This window comes from Suncus etruscus, chromosome 13 (assembly GCF_024139225.1).
Source record: "Suncus etruscus isolate mSunEtr1 chromosome 13, mSunEtr1.pri.cur, whole genome shotgun sequence".
NCBI classification, from domain to species: Eukaryota; Metazoa; Chordata; class Mammalia; order Eulipotyphla; family Soricidae; genus Suncus; species Suncus etruscus.
This window is the reverse complement of record NC_064860.1, coordinates 43,413,145-43,435,106: the sequence shown is the minus strand read 5'-3', so window position 1 is coordinate 43,435,106 and position 21,962 is coordinate 43,413,145. Positions and strand designations below refer to the sequence as shown.

The following is a 21,962-nucleotide window of genomic DNA, read 5'->3' as shown; positions in this document are numbered from 1 at the left end:
TGTCTCTCCAGCAGGCCCCATACTCACCCCATCTGGAAATTACCAAGTCCTTATGAGCTCTGCTTTTTTATTCAACCACAAAGAATGTAAGATTCAGTGTTTTCAGGGCTGAATAGAAACCCCCTCGCCACCATATCAGGGCGGCTGCTGCAGACCAATGCAGTAATTGCCCTGTTTCTAGTGCCTTTTCCCCCCTCTACCAAAACCCAACTTAAGCTGATTACTGCCATCTCAAACACCCACCCCAGGCCTAGATATAACCATTTAATATGGCCAAGCCCAAGCGGCCAACCGCTGTTTTCAAAAGACGATCTGACAGATTCTATTCATTTTCAAAGTAGCTCTCCAGGCCTGGAATAATTATCTTTCATTTCCCTCCTTCTGACACCTTTCAATGATCTGTTGACATCTGAAGATTTTATGGACAATCTAGAGGAGGCAGCTGGACTTCCCACCCCAAAGACACAAACAGAAAGGATTCCCATATAGCATCTGAAATAACTCTGTTCTGTTTTGTCCAGATCTGCATGTTAATAGGGCCACTTTTATCTTCAAATATAACCAACCTCCAAAGGAGAGAGAGGGAAAGGGGTGTCGCAGTCCTTTAACTGGTAGGATGCCAACTCAACTGGGATAGGGAGGAAAGAAATGCACCTTTCCCACAAAACCAGGGTTCTCTCAACTAACCCTAAAAATGCAAGCAGCTTTCAAATATCTCATGTAAAAAAGCCTCAGTAGTTTCTGGTTGCCAAGCTAATTTTATGTGATAATGATGATGACTAACCACTTTGATCAACATTCTTGAGGACAGGCCAAGTGTCTTCTTGGGTCTTGGGTCTCAGCTCCTGTCCTATCTCCCTTCCCCACCCCATCCCATATCAGGCTCCATTTGGGAGGAGCAGGAGGCATTGAGCTTACAGATGCAACAAAGTTATGATATATACAGATTCCAACTGGAGGGAGAGAAACAGCAAAGCCAAAATCTCTGTCTCTATCTCTCTCTGTTTCTGTCTCTGTCTCTCTGTCTCTCTCCCTATCTCTCTGTCTGTCTCTTTCTCTGTCTCTTTCTGTGTGTCTCTGTGTCTCTCTGTGTCTATCTGTGTCTCTCTCTCTCTGTCTCTGTCTGTCTGTCTCTCTCTCTTGCCCCACTTCCCCGTATGAAACTTGAGTCAATAGGTTCACAGTTTAGCAGGTCAAGTGCTCTGCTAATTTCTGCACAGGAAACTAACGCAAAGAAAGCAGATTGGGAGCCCAGGTTCCAGGAATTCTCAGGAGGGAGTGGAAAGGACATTACTGAAAGAAAGGGGTTTGAAACAGACCCATTCCAGTAAACTTTGGAAACCCAAAGACCACTCCCCCCCCCAAATGAAAGGGGGACCAGGCAGGACCTCTGGCAAGGAAGCTTCCCCTGGCTAGTTCCAGGCCACCTGTTTGAGCTTTCCCAGTTCTCCTCTCCCCCAAAGGCTTTTTGAAAGGCCTTTAGGGATCTAGAAATCTTCCCCTGACCGGTCACTTCTCGGCTTCCCCGTCTCTCAATCAACAGCGCCCCTTACTGGCCCTTCCTGGGTGCAGCTCCAGCCAACGAGGGGCTCCGCGGATAACCGCGGACTAACTACATGGAGAAACAACTTGGCTTTCCTCTCTCTTTATTATAGTCCCTGGGGGACGGCGATGCTGGGGAAAGCATGGAAGGAAAAAAGTCAGCCCAGGGTCTGAGCCACTGGCTCAATAGGTCTCCTTGAGAGTGATACCCCAGCCCTTCCCTGAGACCACTAAACAAAACAGGGATCTCCAGAAATAGCAGGGGCAGTTAAGGCAGAGAAGGAACCACTGTGACAAGAACTGAGTGCTGAAAGGAGAGAAAGTGATAGGCATGATACCTCTCAGTAACAATATCACAAACTAGTGTCTAAAACGAAAAGAAAAGGGAGAGAGGGCTGGAAAGATAGCACAGCGGTGGGGCTTTTGTCTTGCACGCAGTCGATACAAGATGGGCATTGGTTCGAATCCCGGCATCCCATATGGTCCCCAGAGCCTGCCAGGGGCGATTTCTGAGTGCAGAGATAGGAGTAACCCCTGAGCACTGCTGGGTGTGACCCAATAACCAGAAGAAGAAGAAGAAGAAGAAGAAGAAGAAGAAGAAGAAGAAGAAGAAGAAGAAGAAGAAGAAGAAGAAGAAGAAGAAGAAGAAGAAGAAGAAGAAGAAGAAGAAGAAGAAGAAGAAGAAGAAGAAGAAGAAGAAGAAGAAGAAAAAGAAGAAGAAGAAGAAGAAGAAGAAGAAGAGGAGGAGGAGGAGGAGGAGGAGGAGGAGGAGGAAGAAGAAGGAGGAGGAGGAGGAGGAGGAGGAGGAAGAGGAGGAGGAAGCGGAGGAGGAGGAGGGGGAGGAGGGGAGGAGGAGGAAGGAGAAGAAGGAGAAGAAGAAGAAGAGAGAGAGATGGGCAGACGAACAGACAGATGGACAGAAGGAAAGTGTCTGCTATAGAGGTGGGGGGAGGGAGAGGGAAACTGGTGAGGAACACTGGTGGCGAAGGAGTGAGTGTGGCACACTGTATGACTGAAACTCAGCTATCAACAACCTTATAACTATGTCTCAAGTGATTTAATTAAAACTTATTTAAAACAAACAAACAAATAAGACTGGTGTATTGACCCAGGCATGGATGCCAACATCCACGCACTGGAGTCAGGATGATCCATATCCACCTCAAAGTCCTAAGGGTTTGAATCCTAATTGGTGGATGGGGTAAAGGGGGAACTGGTGCTCCAAAACTAGCACTTGCCTTTGTCATTGCTGGGGTTCATTTGCAAGCAGAATGCAGCACTCAGCCTGGATCATTGCAGGGTTTGGGACTAGACCTGGGGAGCCTGGCTTGGCTGCTGAGGTAAACTAGATGAGTTATTTATTACTTATTTATTTAGTCTTTGTTTTTTGTTTGTTTGTTTGTTTGTTTTTTAGGCTACATCTGGTAAATACTCAGGGCTTACTCCTGGCTCTGCACTCAGGAATTACACCTGGCGGTTCTCAGGGGACTATATAAGATGGCGAGGATTAAAAACCTTGGTCTGCAGTTGCCCAACAACAGATGAGTGGCTAAAGAAACTGTGGTACATTGTGGTACATCGTGGTACACAATGGAATTCTATGCAGCCATCAGGAAAAATGAAGTCATAAAATTTTTTATACGTGGATGGACATGGAAACTATCATGCTGAGTGAAATAAGTCAGAGGGAGAGAGACAGACATGGAATAGTCTCACTATGCTGTGGGAATATAAGAAAAATAAAAGACATTATTGTAATAATACCCAAAGACAACAGAGATGAGGGCTGGAAGGACTGTCCCACAATATGAAGCTTATCACAAAGAGTGGTGAGTTCAGTTAGAGAAATAACTACACTGACAACTATCATGACAATGATTGTGAGTGAGAGAAATAGAATGCCTGTCTAACACAGAGAGGGGGGTGTGGAGAAGGGAGATGGGGTTATTGGCAGTGGGAAGGTTGCACTGGTGAAAGGGGGAGTGTTCTTTTCTATAACTGAAACCTGACTAATCATGGTGCTTAAATAAAGATATTGTTTTGTCTATCTTCTTATGTAGAGGCAACTTCCTCCATTTAGAGGGGGGATCTATTTAGTAGGGAATTCTAGTAGATAAGTTTCTATAGTGTTCTGAGTTCATGTTAGAACCAGGTTAGCTTGTTATTTTTACCCCCATATGGCGCCAGTAGTACCATGTGACAATGCTCCTTTTTGCATAGATAGGCACATTAAAAAAGATAAATCTTACATGTGCAAACAAGTTTTTATCTAATAGAGATAGAAACACATAAATTTTATATTGCAGTGGGGCCTTACACCCTGAACACTTGTCATATGGACATTATTTTTAAAAAATTAAAAAATATATAAACCTTGGTCAGGCCATGCAAGGCACATGACCAATCTACTGTGCTATCTCTCTGGCCCCTGGCTAAATTATTTTAAAGGAAGCTGGGCACACCAGGAGACAGAAACAGGAGGCTGGGTACACCAGGAGACAAGACAGAGTGGAAATGGCTTATTTTACTTTCTTGCTTCTGAGACTCTGTCTCATCCCTCCTGGGGAATTTTATGTTTGCCAGATGCCCTGAAGTCCCTCTGAGGAAATGCACAAGAGGAAAATCAAGAGGTTGATGGGGGCATTTGTACTGGTCCTTGTGGAGACCAAATGTGGATTGTTAGCTAACTGGGTTGGGTTAAGTTTAGGGGGTGTGGGGATTCTCTTTGGGGCACCCTGGTGTTGATGGCTCTAGGTATCTGCTCTGCTTTCTCCATGAGCTCATTCATTTGCTTCTCACAATCAACCACAAGCCTTCATTAATTCCAAGTCCATGAAAATTTTGTCATGCCTATGACCCTTCTTGGAGAATGGTGGGTGTGGGGTGTAGATGAACTGCTGGCTCAATGGCAAGCTTCTGGATCCTTTACAGTCACTGACATTTAGTCTGATCTGCAGTAAGTTCTACTCAGACACTTTCCAAGCCCCATTTGTTCTGCTTGGTTCTTCATTATACAATGTATAACACCCCTGCTTGCATCTTTTCCAGCTTCTTCAAATAAATCCAAGTAATGATAATAAAAATAAATGTTGGAATCATCCAGATCAAGGGTGGGTTGATTCCAGGCCTTGTGGTGAAGAGGAAGCCACCCCTCAAAAGTGGCAAAGTGATCTAGTACAAAGCTTCGTAAATCATGGATTCTGCTCACCATGGCTGAATGGGGATGGGGGTTCATTGGGGTTCATTTTGAAGGGGCTAAAGGTGATGATATAGTATAAGACACTGCAATCATAAAAGTTCCTGAATACTCAACCTTCAAAATTTAATTCCAGCTCAACCTTCATAAATTAGAGGTATCTCTGAAAGCTTCTTCCACAGTCTCCTTACAACTGTACCCTAACCCTGGTCCTGAACACATCACAGACTCACTCTGCACTGAGACTGGTTCCTCCAACACAAACCCTAACCAGTGCTATCCTAGGCCTCAGCTCAGACTCCAAACGTGTTGTGTGTCATGAATTGGGTTGGAGGTGTGGGGTTGGTTTGCTCATCTCCTTCACTTTCATCTTGCTTCCCATCTACCCTTCACCTGCCTCTCAGCTTTTTCTTTTAGGAATGAGACACTCCAGCCTCATCTTGCTTGGGATCTTCCTCTGCCCTGGGCCCTTGAGTCAGGGATCCTACTACTAATGAGGACTTGGGGAAGCAAAATCTGAACACTAAATGTATCTTCTGTCATGGGGTGGCCTGACCCCAAGATCCCCTGGAAAGACAGATTGGAATACATTCCTCTATGACTCAACTCTGGTCTTTTCAATTCCACTCCCACATCTCAGGGCTGATGTAATGTTTTTCCTTTTCACATCTATGAGCAGGCAGGTGCCCATTTGAGCCTTCTTCTGCCCAACATTATGAATCTAAGTTTATACATTAATAGGGGATATAATCACCCAAAGGAGCTTCTATTTAAAAGAAGATGATTCTGTTACTTTCCTTTCTGTATGAGACAGTAGCCCTTGGTTTATACCCACAGGGTTTCCTGGCTTCTCCATTGGAGTGTGGTGGTGCTATGAGCCCCTTGTTGGCACTGCTGAGCCCTCTTTAGACTCAGAGTGTGTCAGAACCCTCCTTCTGCAGCCTGAGGAGAGGAGTCAAGGTCCTCACAGTCCCCAGAGTTGTAGGGAGTGTGGTTGTCATCAGGGGTATGGGAGAGAGGGAAGGTCCCACATGGCTATGCCCTCCCTCACTGATGGACCTCTTTGCCCCTTCTGGTTGAGCTGCCAGGCTCATATCTACTGGCAAACCTTTTCCCTTTCATTTATCCACCTTCTAAAACTCATTCCCCATATTTCAAGCTATGATGGTCCCAATATCACCTCCCCCCAAAAATCAGCTATAGAACCCACAATCCCTTTAAAGGGTTCTTCTGAGTTCCCCATATATTACTGACTTCCCAGAGACCCTCAATCCCTCATGAGACTCACAGATCTAACACTTCTGAGGTTTATCAAGGAGGCCTCAGTCTCTGCCTTCTCAGAAGCCCAGCAGCTCAAGGATAGGATGGCTCCCATCCTCACACTGTCATGGTCAAACACCTCAAAAAGGTCAACTCCAAAAAAAAGGAGGCCAACTCCAAGGCAACCAACTGATGCTCTGAAGAGATAATATGGTACAGTGGGTGAGCACAAGCTATGTAGACAGCTGACCTGGGTTTGATCCCAGGTACCATGTATGGTTCCATGAGGCCAGCCATGGATGATCCCTAAGCACAGAGCCAGGAATAATCCCTGAGAACCACAGGGTGTGGTCCCAACCTCCCCTGCAAGCAACACATGTTATGAAAATTGGGGGGGGGGGGGGAATAGAAAAATGTCAAATAGTACAGACAGTGGAAAATGGTGATTATTTCCCCAGAAACCAATAGTTACCTTATGATCCAGCCCTTCCAAGCAAACACAAAAATAAATTGAAGTAATGGGGCCAAGGAGATGGTGAAAGAAAAGAAGAAAGAGAGAGAGAGAGAGAGAGAGAGAGAAGGAAGGAAGGAAGGAAGGAAGGAAGGAAGGAAGGAAGGAAGGAAGGAAGGAAGGAAGGAAGGAAGGAAGGAAGGAAGGAAGGAAGGAAGGGAGGGAGGGAGGGAGGGAGGGAGGGAGGGAGGGAGGGAGGGAGAGAGGGAGGGAGGGAGGGATGGAGGGAAGGAGGGAAAAGGAAAGGGGCCAGAGAGATAGCTTGTAGGGGCCTTTGCCTTCCATTCAGAAGGAAATTGGTTTGAATCCTGGCATCCCATATGGTCCCCTGAACCTGCCAGGAGCGATTTCTGAGTGTAGAGCCAGTAGCAACCACTGAGCGCTGCTGGGTATGACCCAAAAACCAAAAAAAAAAAAGAAAAAAAAGAAAAAAAGAAAAGGAAAGAAAAAAGAAAAAGAAAACTCATTTGCAGCTCCCTTCCAAAAAAAATTGGAGGAAAGGGGTGGGTCACATTTAGCAGCACCCAGAGGCTACTCCTGGCTTCATGCTCAGGGGTAAAGTGTTCTCAGCACTGTTGGCCATATGATGCAAGGGATGGATGCATCCTAGGTCCTTCACATGCAAGTCCTGTATCCCCTGGGTTGACCATCCAGCAGCCCCAAGATTATTTCTTCCATGGCTATTTTAACCTGAGTTGACACCAATCCTGGAAGCATTTCTAATCATGAGCTGAGGAATGCACCCTCTGCACACCGTGATCGATCACTGCAGCGAGCCCCCACCACCCCCACCCACCAGTCTCAGTTCTAAACAACACAAAAGCCTTCACAGAGCCTAATTTGATCTCCAATTGCACCTCATTACCAGGGCCTGGCTCACCTCACCGGTTTCCTGCAAACAATGGCTGGTTTCTAGCATAACAAGGAGGGACGGTAGTATCTGTCTCGAACCTATTCCTCTGAGGACCAGCGCTCTCCAAGAGGGACAGGGAGAGAAATTCTTGTTAAACCCTGCAAAGACTGTGAATGCGCCTTCCAGCCCACCAAGTGCCTAATTGCCCATAAATGTCATTAAATTGAGAAATGTTTTCCACCAAATTAACTTTCACTCATGATGTCTCATTAGCCGGTGGCGCTGGAAGATAACAACTTACCAGCGACTGTTTTAAGACAACATGGTTAGCGGCTGACTTTTGGCTAGCAGCAATGTGGAACCAGGTATTGTAGCTGTCAAAATCTGTGCCTGAGCCTGGCAATTAAGCACAATATCTCTGTTTCAGTGCCAAGAATCTCACAGGCCCCGTGACAGATGTTACTTGGAAACATTATACTACCCGGGCTCCCCCTAGGATTCCATTGTGCGTGGAAATGAGAGGTTGTGAGTAAAAGGAAAAGATGGATGACGAACCCGAACCTCTTTGGCAGAAAACTGGAGGTCCAGGATCGTACCCTTAAAAGGGAGTAGAGCCTATGTGTGGGGTTTCTAAAAACAAGGCAAGCGCCTCTAGAGCTGGGAATATTCATGTGATGCTTTTGTTTTTGTTTTGTATTGATTGCTTTAATCAATAATTTTTTTTGGTCTATTTGTTTTTTGGGAGGACCGCATCTGGTGATGCTCAGTGGTTATTCCTGGCTCTACACTCAGGAATCATTCCTAGTGGGCTTGAGAGATCATATGAGATGCAAAGTTGGTTGGCCACTTGCAAGGCAAGCACCCTATACTCTGTGCATTGACCCCAATAAATAAAATTTTAGTTTTTGGGTCACACCCAGCAGCACTCAGGGGTTACTCCTGGCTCTACACTCAGAAATCGCTCCGGCAGGCTCGGGGGACCATATGGGATTTAAACCACCGACCTTCTGCATGCAAGGCAAATGCTCTGCCTCCACGCTATCTCTCCAGCCCCACCAATAAATAAATTTTTAATTGAATCACTGTGAGAAACAGTTACAGAGTTGTTCATGGTTGATACATACATGATACATGATAGTATAATAGGTACTTACATGATACATAGTCATGCATGTCTAACACCCTTCATCAAGCACATTTCCTGCCACCAATGTCCCCAGTTTCCCTACCCCTCTCTTCTGCCATGACAGATATTCTCTCTCTTTCTTTCTCTCTCTCTCTCTTCCTCCCTTTCTTCTCTCTCCCTCCCTTCTGCTCTGTCCCTCCCCTCCCCCCTTTTAGACACTGAGGTTTGCAATATTGTGATTGAAGGGGTAGCATGCTGTGGTTTCTTTTGTTTGCAAACTGCTTTACTATCCCTGATTGCTGGCTTGGTTCCATTACCAGAAACCCCAAGCCATGAACCCCACTTTCTGAGCATTGGTATGTAGATGTGAGCCCAGCTCCTGAGATGTAGAACCAGGACTTTGATTTCCTGAACTTGCAGGAGAGCTGGATTTCAGTTTACTGGGGCTACCAGACCATGTACCTTAACTTAGGGAGGTTGGACAAGTGTGCCATGTTACAGAGGTGAAAGGCTAGGGTCAAAGTGTCAGTGGGATGATTTTCTTTGGATGCTGTGAGGGAAATTCTAGTCCAGGCCAATGTGTCTAGTGTGTGGGGCTGCTGGCTGGCACTTGGCTGTTCCTCAGCTTGTCAACATTCCCCCCTCCACTCTTCCCCTGCACTCCAGTTTCTGTCTTCATTGCTTTCCCTGATATATGCATCTTCTGGACCCTTACATACCCCTTTCTATAAGTAATTTTGCAATAAGAACCCATTTAGTTTGAGTTACTACACTTCTTTAATTTTTTTCTATTTTTAAATTGTATTGTATACTAGGCATCATGGTATACAATACTGTGACTGGTGGGTCTTCTTACATAAATTATTTCAGCACATTCCACCCTCCACAAGAATGTCTGCTTTCCTCTACCACTGTCCTGGAATTCTCCATAACCCTATTTCTCCCACCCAAGCCCCTCCATGATAAGCTTCTTACTAAAGAACAGCTCTCGGCCAGAGCGATGCACAGTGGCAGGGTGTTTACCTTGCACAAGGCTGATCCAGGACAGACCTTGGTTGGACTCATTGTCCCAAGAGCCAAGGGCGATTTCTGAGTGCATAAGCCTTGAGCATCACAGGGTGTGGCCCAAAAAGAAAAAAAAAAAAAAACTAGCTCTTTCTTTCTGTTGCCTATGGGCACTTGTTATTTCCTGAAGATGTTTCTGTAATATCCCACATATGAGGGAGATCACTCTGTGTCTATCCCTCTCCTTCTGACTAACTTCACACAGTCTGATGCTCTTCAGAGCTATCCTCACAGCAGCTCATGACAAGATTGTGCCTTTTCTTAGAACCAAGTGGTTCTAACTTCATTGAACCTTAGACTGCTCTTATTCTATGTGAATCTCTTTAAACAATTACATCTGAAGCCCCCCCTTTCCCAAACATGTTCATATCCTAAGACAAGGGGGGTGGGTGCCAGGACTTTGACTTAAAAATTGGGGAGGTGAGGCTGGAGAGATAGCACAGTGGTAAAGCATTTGCCTTGCGATCAGGAGACCCAGATGGACCTGGGTTCGATCTCCAGCATCCCATATGGTCCCCTGAGCCTGCCAGGAGTGATTTCTTTTTGGTTTTTTGATGTTTTGGGGGGGGGTTTGTGTGTGTGTGTTTTTTTTTGGGGGGTTGGGTCACACGTAGCAGTGTTCAGGGTTAGCTCCTGGCTCTACACTCAGAAATCACTCCTAGCAAGCTCGGGGGACCATATGGGATGTTGGGATTCGAACCAATGTCCTTCTACATGCAAGGCAAATGCCCTACCTCATGCTAGCTCTCCGGCCCTGCCAGGAGTGATTTCTGAGTGCAGAGCCAGGAGCAACTTCTGAGTGCCACCGGTGTGGCCCCAAAATGAAACAAAACAAACATTGGGGAGGGGGCAGGAAAATCATTCATAACACTCATGTTTGACCTACCGCACGATGGTCTCAGCTGGGCCCCATAAGCTTAAAAGGTGGCAAATCACTTCACATTCTCTCTCCTCTACCTGGAATTTGTTGGGGGTTTTTTTCTCCTTTCTTTGTTTTGGTTTTGTTTGTTTGTTTTGTTTTATTTTGGAGGCCATACCTGGCGATGCTCAGGGTTTACTTCTGGCTCTGCACACAGGAATTACTCCTGGCAGGCTGGGGACCCTATGAGATGCTGAGGATCAAAACCACGAGGGAGAAAAAAAAGGAGAAGAGGAGAAGAGAAGATAGGAGAGGGGAAGAGAGGAGAGGAAAAAAGGAAAGGAGGAGAGGAAAAAAGGAAGAAGGGAGGATGGAAGGAAGGTAGGAAGGAAGGTAGGAAGGAAGGAAGGAAGGAAGGAAGGAAGGAAGGAAGGAAGGAAGGAAGGAAGGAAGGAAGGAAGGAAGGAAGGAAGGAGGGAGGGAGGGAGGGAGGGAAGGAAGGAAGGAAGGAAGGAAGGAAGGAAGGAAGGAAGGAGGAAGGAAGGAAGGGAGGGAGGAAGGAAGGAAGGAGGGAAGGAGGGGGAGGAAAGGAGGGAGGGAGGGGGACGGGGAGGGAGGAAGGGAAGGAGGAAGGAAAGAAAGGAGGAAGGAAAGAAAGGAGGAAGGAAAGAAGGAAGGAAGGAAGGAAAGAAGGAAGGAAGGAAGGAAGGAAGGAAGGAAGGAAGGAAGGAAGGAAGGAAGGAAGGAAGGAAGGAAGGAAGGGAGGGAGGGAGGGAGGGAGGGAGGGAGGGAGGGAGGGAGGAAGGAAGGAAGGCTGCTTCATCTTCTAACAGTCCAGCTTTTGGTTCATCCCTAAGGACTCAGAGGCCGCCCTGCCTGGGACCCACAGCCCATGAGGCCACCACAGCCCTGACTTTCTCACTGCAGAGATCTTTGAGCTTCAGACGTGAAGCTGCCCAGCTGCCCAGGCTGCCCGACTCCCCATCAGTGGCAGTAGCAGATCCTCTTCTTAAACATATGTTGTTATAACAACAAAATGAGGGATGGGACAGAAGCGTTCAATTATATGCCACTGGGATCCGAGAACAGGAGAGCGGGGTGCGGTGATCCCTGGGGGCTCTGAGCTTACCCCATTGTCTTGGACTCAGCAGCTGGGCACATACGGTTCCTAACAGCATCACCAGTGTCACACGCATGACACAAAGGGACAGCCACGAGCCCACTCCCAGCTCTGTTTCTGAGCTCCCAGACCTGCTCTCACTCTCTACACTGTAATAGAATGCAAGAGAGGAAGAATCACAAATAACGGGTTCAAAGGCAACTTAGAGCCAATGTCCAGAATCTAGTTTTCTGCTTTATACAGTGCACCACAAAGATTTCTCTCTGACTCCCCAACACTCCTGAGACATTAGCAATGGCCACAGAAAGTGCAGTTATCAGAGGTGACTAGCTCAGAGGTGAATGACACAAGAAGTGTTTAACCCTGGGTACTCATTGTCTCAGCAGAACCACTCACTAGTGAGGGACCCCAATTTGTTCCAAAGTCAGGAAAATCTTGGGAGAATCTCCCTCATCTTGCTCCTTTTTTTTTGCTGTTGTTTGTTTTTGGGCCACACCCAGCAGCACTTAGGGCTTACTCCTGGCTCTGGGCTCAGAAATTGCTCCTGGCACACTCAGGGGATCATAGGGGATGCTGGGGATAGAACCCAGGTCTGTCCTGGGTGGGCAGCATGCAAGGCAAATGAGCTACTGCTATGCTATTGCTCTGGCCCCTCCCCTCTTGCTCTTGCAAGGCTTAGACTTGAGTCACAGAGATTATACAAGGGTTAAGGTACTTGTCTTGCATGTGGTCAGCCAGGGTTTGATCTCTGGCATCAGATATGGTCCCCCGAGCCTGGCCAGGAAAGATCCCTGAACATAGAGTTGGGAATAAGCCTGTGTACAGCCAGGTGTGACCCCCTAAATAATAACAAAACAAAAAATTAATTGGCATTGGCACATTGAAAAAAAGATGTATCCAGGAGATGGCAAGACAGTTCATGGACGGCAGCATTTGGTTCAAATCCTCAGTACCACCTCAGTACCAGAGTCTGCTAAGCAGTGTCAGGACTGATCCCTGAGCACAAAGCCAGGAGTAGCCTCTGAACACCTCTGGGTGTGGCCCCAAACTCCTACCTATTACTTCAATGTCAGTTATCATATCTATGTGAAATTTTGGGTGGGAGGTTTGGGGCCACACCCTGCAGTGCACACAGTTACATCTTGTCAGTGTACTGAAGAGAGCACAGTGCTGTGTGCCCAGAGGGGAAGGCAGAGATTAGTGAGAAGGGTCTGAAGGGGAAGTGCAGGGTGGGGTCTGCTGTGAAGGGAAGCTGCCCATTTTCTTTCTTTTTCTTTGATATTTAGGTGCACCTGGGTGTGCTCCAGGATCACTCCTGGCATAGCTCAGGGGAACTTATGTGTTGCTGGATAAAACCTGGGTCAGCTGCTTGCAAGGCAAAAGACTACTTTCCTGGACTATCTCTCTGGCTCCATTTCTTCTTCTCTTTTATTTTAAATAATTCATAGGGGCCAAGAGATAACACTACAGGTAGAGCATTTGTCTTACATGTGGCTGACCCAGATTCAATCTCTGGCATCCCATAGGGTCCCCTGAGCACTGCCAGGACTAATTCCTGAGTGCAAAGCCAGGAGCAACCCCTAAACACTGCCGAGTGTGATGCCTCAAAAAAAGGGGAACTCATTAGCATTACGGGGGTAAAGGAGGGAGAAGTGATATGCATGCTGGGAATAGGGATGGAGGGAAGACAACACTGGTGGTGGGAATGCCCCTCATTCATTGTCACTATGTGCCTTAAATATTACTGTGAAAGATTTGTAATTCACTTTTACCACAATAAAAATCCAAAAAAAAAAAAAATAAAAAAGAGGGGAACTGAGGCCTGGGGAGATGCCCTAGGCTGGACAAAAGACCCCAGTTCTCTCTCCAGCACCTCTGGTCCCCATAGGTACAGAGCCAGGAGTTGCTTCTGAGCCCTACCAGGTGTGGCCAAGAATAGGAAAGCAGGAAAGCTGAGCTGGGAAGCTCTAAGACATGAAATAAGGGAGCTCCAGCATCTATGCCTCCCAGCCTGGGCTCCTCCTGGCCCAGGCTGGTCTTTGCATCGAGTCAAGAGAACCCTATGCATTGCCAAGCTGGTACCTGTTGCCCATGGGCTACTTTTCCTCTCTCTCCACCCCTAGCCTCAGCCCCTTGCTGCTGCCACATGCCTCCTGCCTTCTCGGAGTGGCCCAGCCTCATTATGGAGGGATTTGGGGGCTGTGCCGTAATTGCAGGCCGTTCCTGCCACCTGCCACGCAAGGGCTCATCTGCCGACTAACAGCTCCTAATTGTCCTCAGACGGCTCCAGTCCCCACCACAACTTGTGAACAGATCCTGGACAAGGCGGCTCAGGACCGCACTGGGACCGAGAGCAGAACTGGCCATCAAGGGGCCAGATGTTGGAGAGAGAAAAAGCACCAGGTCCTGCCACCTCCCCCCCCCCACACACACACACACTAAGGAGGTGTTCGCTGGTGATCATAGTCTCTAGAACTGCTGTAATTGCTAAATCTTTTGATGGGGAGACAAAAGAGGTAGATCTGGACTGGACAGTGATGGGGTCTGGTGTCACTTCTATGAAGTGGCTTCTAATGCCACTTTCACATGGGAGCCTTTGTTCTATATTTGCTCTCCAGATTTTTTGCTTTGTTTTTGGGTCACTCCTGGTGAAGTTCAGGGGTTACTTCTGGCTCTGTGAGCTCAGGAAATACTCCTGGCAGGCTCAGACCATATAAATGCTGGGGATCAAACCCAGGTCAGTCATGTGCAAGGCAAACACCTCTTCACTGTGCCATATTGCTCTAGTCCCTCCATATATTTGGGTGATGGGTGCTTTGCCCAACTCCCTATATCAAAGAAGTTTATAAGAGAAAGGGAATGTAAGGGACTGCCAAAGGCTGGTCAGTCTACTTTTGAGTGGTAAAGACATGGGGGTGGAGAGAGAGGTAATGAGAGAGAGAGAAAGAAAGAGAGAGAGTGAGAGAGCAAGGCAGAGATGCAAATGCAACTTCTGGCTGCAGAGGTTGGGAACTTAGGTGTTGGGAGAGTCTGATGGATCTTGGGCTGGACAGATACTCAAAGGCCTGAGTACATGCTTTGTGTGCGACGTGGGCAGTGCATGCCCCCCCCCCAAGGACTTTCAGGAGTCATCCACAAGCACAGAACTGGGAGTAGCCTCTGGATACCACTGACTTTGGCCTCCAAATAACAACAATAACAAATAGGGAACAGACCCAGTGGGTAATATAATCTCATTCAAAAGTTGGGAAAATATGAGAGTTGAGTGTCTCTAAAGAAAGAAATTAGAGAATTGAAGGTATGAGCAGTGCTCAGGGCACATAGCTGGAATGTGTGAGGTCTTAGAGTCAATTCCTGCCATCCCATGACATCCACCTTCTGTCATTCTGGTGATTTTCATGTCCTTTGGTAAGCCCAATCCCAAGAAAGAAAGAGAACAAGAGAAACAAAGAAAATAAAAATTATAATATTTTAAAATATATATCTTTTAAAATTGGGGCTGGAGCAATAGCATAGTAGGGATGGTGTTTGCCTTGCATTTGGACCTGGGTTCAATCCCTGTCATCTCTTATGGTCTCCTGAGCTTGCCAGGAGAAATTTCTGATCAGATAGCCAGATGTAACCCTTGAACGCTGCTTGGTGTGGCTGGAAAACCTGAAAAAAAAAAAAGTATGTTAAAATTGATTTTTGTTTGGATCCCATGTTTGCAACAGTACTAGCAAATGTGATTTCAACATACATTGTGACCTCGCCAACCCCAAAGTGTTCATCAACCTTTGCCATGGTCAGTATATTACCAAGATTCTGTCTGCAAAGAAAAAGACAAGGCAGAGGGACTTGGTGACCAACACAGGAAGGCACGAGGCAGGGTGGCAGCCTGACTCTGGCCAGTCAGTATATGATTTGAGCTGGTGTTTGTTTGCAGGATTGGTTTGGTTTTTCTGTCAACCCAATCCCAGCTCACATGACAGACCAGTGGCCCCAAGCTGTCACCTCCTTGGGGTATTTTTGGGGTGTCTGCATGGAAATGCTTTATCAGCTGATATACCAGCCTTATTTCTCCCTGCTCACTCAAGGAGGGACAGGAAGAGAGATCAGAAGGCTTGAAGGGGGCCCAATCAAGATAAAAGGAGAGAGCACAATGTGAAACTCCTATGAGACCGAGGGGGCCAAAGATGGCTGCTATCCCCCTCATATGCACATATTCATGCAAAAATGAACCCTCATGCACACAAAAACACATGTGTGCACAAATGTACACACATTCATATACATACACAGGAAGAAATCTTTCCCCAGTTCAAGTCACAAAGCAATTCCTGCCACCCAACACCAGTTTCTGATAAAAAAAAAAAAAAAAAAATGAAGGTGAACGAGCAGAAAGGAGAATCCTGGCTTAGCAAGGGTGAGGTAGGAAATAAACCAACTTTGAGAAAAATTCTCCCATATAAAGAGGGAGAGGCAAAGAGGGAGAGGGGAGAAAGAGGGGGGAGGAGAGAGAGTGGGGGGGGAGGGAGAAAGAGAGATTCAGCCAGGACAGAGACAGAAAAACCCAGGGACAAGCAGAAAGACAGAACAATGGAAAAGGACAGAGAGACAGACAGACATTGAGACCGAGACCTAAAGAGAAAAAAGCTGGGTGGAGGACACTCATGGATGGACAGACCAAGGGAATGAAACAGACAGGAAGATAATTTGGAAATAGAGATGGGCATTCCTACACTCTTTTTTTTAATTTTTTTTACACTTTGTCTTTATTGGAATTAACAATGAAAATATGGAATGCTTCGTGAATTTGTGCGTCATCCTTGTGCAGGGACCATGCTAATCTTCTCTGTATCGTTCCAATTTTAGTATATGTGCTGTCGAAGCGAGTATGCCCACTCTCCAGGTTTCAGAGTTGTGGGCTTCAGGTTCATCACCAGCAAAGAGCCTGTGCCCAAACTTGCTGTGCCCAAACTTGAGGCTTGAATCACTCTGTTTTCCTTTTCATTTGTGTCTGCTGGGGACCATACCCAGTGATGCTCAGAGCTTACTCCTGGCTCTGTGCTCAGGTGGAGGTGTTTGAAGAACACTATGGATTTGACTTGTTTCCACCCACTGCAAAGTTAGCACCTTTCCCACTCACTACACTGTCTCTTGGGCCCCCATCTTTAAGCAGGCCAGAGAGCCCCAAGAACAGTGCTCCACTTTGCAGAACCAACCAACCTCTTGCTTGAATTAGTACATTCAGGGCCTTCAACACCTTCTCTGCCTTCCTTCTGCCAAAAAAGCACCTTTTTTTTATTTGTTTGGTTTTGTGGGGGCACACCCAGTGATTCTCAGAGGTTACATCTGACTTTGCACTCAGGAACCACTCCTGTTGGGCTCGGGGGACCCTATGGGATACTGGAGATTGAACCCAGCTCAGCCATGTGCAAGGCAAACACCCTCCCTACAGTACTATCACTCTAGCCCTAGTGCAGCACTTTTGCTCGAGCTCAGGAATAAAATCCCCCAAGCACAAAACCTCCAAATCATTCTTCTTTTCACTTGTACCCACTGTCTTGGGGGCTCCTCTGTGCTTATTCCATCCAGGCTGCCACAGACACACATTCCTACACACAAACACACACCTTATACACAAACAGACATGCTACTTACAAACACACATCACCCTACACACACACACACACACACACACACACCCTCTTTGCTCATCTCGGCTCTCTGGCTCTAGCTCTCTGGATGTCACTCAAGCCTTTCCCCTGCTTGCTTCCTCCAGCCCGAGAGCCCCAGGGCCCTGACGGAGTCCGCTTCCGAGGGCTGGCAGCTTTCGGAGGCCAACCAAGCCACCCGAGAAAGCAAGGATGGCAGTTTGACACGCACTGTCACCGCTCAAACGGGCCCGGCGCCTGACCTGGGCTTGGACAGCGAGCCTTGCGCCCTGCCACAGCTGAGCCTGCAGCTGCCACGGTTCACCGGCCGCCGCTCCATGCTGGGGGACCAGATGCCTCTGTTTACGCAGTCCCCCTCCCGGCCTTCTGCCGCCTGCAGCAAAGCAAGCCCAGCAGCCCGCCCTGACTACACTTCATCTGTCTGGGCAGTCTTGCCTCTCTGCTCCCGGCACACATCCCACCTGCCAGACAGGAGGAAGGCAGCTCTCTCTCTCTCTCTCTCTCTCTCTCTCTCTCTCTCTCTCTCTCTCTCTCTCTCTCTCTCTCTCTCTCTCTCTCTCTCTCTCTCTCTCTCTCTCTCTCTCTCTCTCTCTCTCTCACTGCAATTGTTAGAAAAGGCATGCTGTGTTGGGAAGATTCTCGCTGAAAGGCGGCCCTTGCTTTGACTTTTGTTTATTTTTGTTTGTTTGAGTACTACACCTGGCGATGCTTAGAAGTTATCCTTGGCTCTGTGCTCAGGAATTACTCCTGGCAGTGCTCAGGGAATCATATGGGATGCCTGGGATTCAACCCAGGTTGGTAGAGTGCAAATCAAATGCTCTTACCCACTGTGTTATTTGGTTCGGTTTGGTTTTGGGAGCCACACACAGTGGCTCTCAGGGTTACTCCTGGCTCTGCACTCAGGAATTGCTGGCAGGCCGGGAAATGATGGGTTGCTATTCTCCATGATGGAGTATTCCTATGCTTTAGCCTGGTTTCCTGGGATCATTCTATTGTTTTCTCTGGGGAGAGAAAACTATCAGCTCAACTCAACATCCCAGTGATCTGTGATAATGTCTGTGTGTTCAACCCATCAAGACTTATTCAACCCTGGGACTGAAACAATAGCACAGAGGGTACACTTGCCTTGCATACAGCTGACCAGGGTTCCATCCCTGGCATTCCATATGGTTCCCCAAGCACTGCCAAAAGTGATTTCTGAGCACAGAGCAAGGAGTAACTCTTGATAGCCACTGGATGTGGCCCAAAAACCAAAACAAACAAAAATAACTTTAATAATAAATTGCACCTCCCCACATAGTTTAACTCACAATGACTCTAGAACAGGGGTCTCAAACTCGAGGCCCGTGGGCCGTTTTCGGCCCTTCGTACAACATTTTGTGGCCCACGGCTGGCCTTCAAATATTGCAGTATTTGCAATTATTCACTTACCGAATAATCGCAATAAAAATCACATTAGTAAGAAAAAATCACATTAAACATTCGCATACCCTGAGCAGTTTCGTTTGGGGTATGCAAATGTTTAATGCGATTTTTTGCGATATTTTTTCTTACTAATGCGATTTTTATTGCGAATATTTAGTAAGCGAAATTCCTTATGCGGCCCTGCCTCTCCCTGACTTTGCCTCCTGCAGCCCCCAGGTAAGTTGAGTTTGAGACCCCTGCTCTAGAATAAGACACAAACAATGGCGACTTAATACCCACAATGACCCAGGAATGTCCCGAGAAGCTCTGGCAGCATTCAATCTTGGTACCCCCACAGCATTAAGAATTTTGTTCTGGGGCCGGGCGGTGGCGCTAGAGGTAAGGTACCTGCCTTGCCTGCGCTAGCCTAGGACGGACCGCGGTTCAATCCCCCGGCGTCCCATGTGGTCCCCCAAGCCAGGAGCGACTTCTGAGCGTATAGCCAGGAGTAACCCCTGAGCATCACCGGGTGTGGCCCAAAAACCAAAAAAAAAAAAGAATTTTGTTCTTTCTGATCAATGCAGCCTTCCATCACCCTTTACAAAACAAAAAAACAAGCCAAAAAAAAAAAAAAAGCCCATCTTAGAAATGTAAGGTGTGTCAGACTTGGAGACATATAAATATATTCTATTTTCCCTCTCTATTTTTTTTATAAAGTATGAAGGCTTTGGTTTTTAAGTGTATAATCATATTGATCTTGAGTTTTGAGTACCATTCTCTCTGCCAGTACTTCAGCACCAAGGATAACTCCCAATTTTGGAGAACTGTAAGGGGCCACTATTAAAAATGACAGCATTCATCCAAAGGCCAAGAAAATCTGCCCAGCAAGAAAAGTGTCTGGTGCAAAACCTTGTTCCTAGGTTACAAATATGACATGGTCAGGAGATTATATAAATGGAAAGATTCATGGAAGGATAAGAAGACATGGCCAGGGCCCAGAGAGATAGCACAGCGGCGTTTGCCTTGCAAGCAGCCGATCTAGGAGCTATTTCTGAGCAGACAACCAGGAGTAACCCCTGAGCACCTTCAGGTGTGGCCCAAAAAAACAAAAAACAAACAAAAAAAAAAAAGAAGACATGGCCAGGAAGGAAGAGGACACATTTTCAGGCACCTCGAGCACAGAAGTGGCATAGAGGTGCATTGTATAAATATATGTGAATCCCAGATCCATCAATACCATCAATCCCAGGGAACACATCACAATAATAAAAATGAAAAATGTGCCTGTTAAAGAAGGCAGGATGGGGGTTGAGAAGAAACATGGGGACAGTGGTAGAAGAAAGAGAATCTAGGTTGTGCATTTGTTGTTGGAACATTATATGCCTGTAAATGATGGGATTTTGACATTTTAAATAAAAGAAAAGAATTTAACAAAAGTAATTAATTGCCTTCTATTGTTATTGCAATGACTTTCTGGCAAGGAACAAAGCTCTGCATATAAATGTACAAATACATCTAAAATACAATCTGTACTTAAATACTGTCCTTGATCAAACAACATAAAGGGCCCAGATGTTCCAGCATATGAAAGCTCAGAGTATGGATTATCCCCCATATTTTTCTTCACAGATGAGGAGACAGAGCCCTGTTGAAAAGGAAGGAGCCATGCCAGAGATTTCAAGTGACCACTCTGCTAAAACTCTGTTCCCAAGTTGGAAAGTTAGCTTTGTGCTCAAAAAAAAAAAAAAAAAAAACCAACACATTTCTCTCCCTTGTTTTCCCTTGTTGATTAAAAAAAATTAATAAGTTAGCTCTGGAAAAAAATCTTTGGGGATTTATTACAAATTAACAACTTAGAAAACTTTTTATCCCCTCATCCCAAACACTCCCCCAGCCTTAATAAGATTCCCTGTGCTCATTTTGAGCACCACTGATGGTGCCAAGTTCTCTTTGTTAAGCCCCACAAGTTATCCTAGAATGAAGGAGATTCTTCTTATCTTTATAGCAAGGGAACAAAAGCAAAGACTTTGAAGCAATTTGCCCAGTAACAAATAGGCTAATAAATGGCAACATGTAGATTTTTGTTTGTTCTGACTTATTCCAACCATCTAGACTCTAGGTCTAGATGTATAGGTCCTAGAGTATACCCAGGACCTCCCCAAACTCATTAACCATGTAGGATTAATGCCTAACAGGTTCAGTAATGGGGGAGGGAGGAAGAAAAAATATAGGATTTTGTTCAAATCGTCCCATCCTTTTGCCCATTTGACTTTAGAAGAAAATCAGCCTTTCCTTTGATAAATACTTATCTGAGTCTCTTGGTTATAAAATGTGAGAGATAATACAGTGGAAAGGGCACTTGCCTTGCATGAGGCTAACTTCAGTTCAATCCTATATAGTTCCCAGCACCTCACCAGGAGTGATGCCTGAGCACAGAGCCAGGATTACATCCTGAGCACAGCTGGGTATGGTCAAAAACAAGCAAACCAAATAAATAAAATGTGAGGACTGGAGAAATGGCTCCAAGGGCTGAGACACCTGTTTTTCAAACAGATGTCCAGGTTTACTCCCTCAAGTACTACTGAGAGTGACCTCCCAATTCAATCCAATTAAATAGGTAAGGTCATGGGCAGAGCTGGGAGTGGGCAGGAGAGACAAAGTGTAAAGGCCTCAGAGTGAGGATTATTTTCCCTTCTTTCTCTTTATGTCCATGGCCACTTGTTGCCACACTCTTGGCTGTGGGATTCACTTCATTGCTGTGTTTGCCAAAATCTTAGTGAGAGAGAGAGAGAGAAAGAGAGAGAAGAGAGAAGAGAGAGAGAAGAGAGAGAGAAGAAAGAGAGAAACAGGGCTTAAGATTCTTTCTTACCTTGCATGCAACTGACCCCAGTTCAATACCTGGCTACTTATAGGGTCCCCTGAACACAAAACTAGGAACAAACTCAAGTCACTAGCACAAGCTTGTGTGGCCCAAATTTCTCTGCTACCCCCCCAAAATTCCTAAAATTATGATTTTGGTTTTCTAAATATTACACACTTGTTGTGATACCCAATCATCATGACGCTGCTCTCAGGTTAGCTCTTAGCAATATGAGTTTCCTGCCTTACAATCTGAAGGCAAAGCTCTCCACCAGAGTCACATTCCAGACGGGCCATAATTATTTTTGCTTTGTTTTTGGGCCACACCTCGCAGTGCTGAGATATTATTTCTGGCTCTATGCTCAGGGATCAGTCCTGGAGTGGTTCAGAGTGCCAGGATCCAACCCAGGATGGGTGCATGCAAAGCAAGTGCATTACCCACTTTGTGCTTCTCTCTGGCTTCTATAGAGATTTTTTAAAGTCCATATGCAGTGAAAGTTTATTGATAGG

At 46.3% G+C, this 21,962-nt stretch overlaps 1 non-coding gene across 1 annotated transcript; it reads right to left on the bottom strand.

The window, feature by feature from the left end:
• Positions 1–16,303: 16,303 nt before the first annotated feature.
• LOC126026722 (U6 spliceosomal RNA) lies at positions 16,304–16,410 on the bottom strand. The gene has a single exon (XR_007501943.1). It is a non-coding gene; the product is annotated as a U6 spliceosomal RNA (small nuclear RNA).
• Between the last annotated feature and the right edge of the window lie 5,552 nt (positions 16,411–21,962).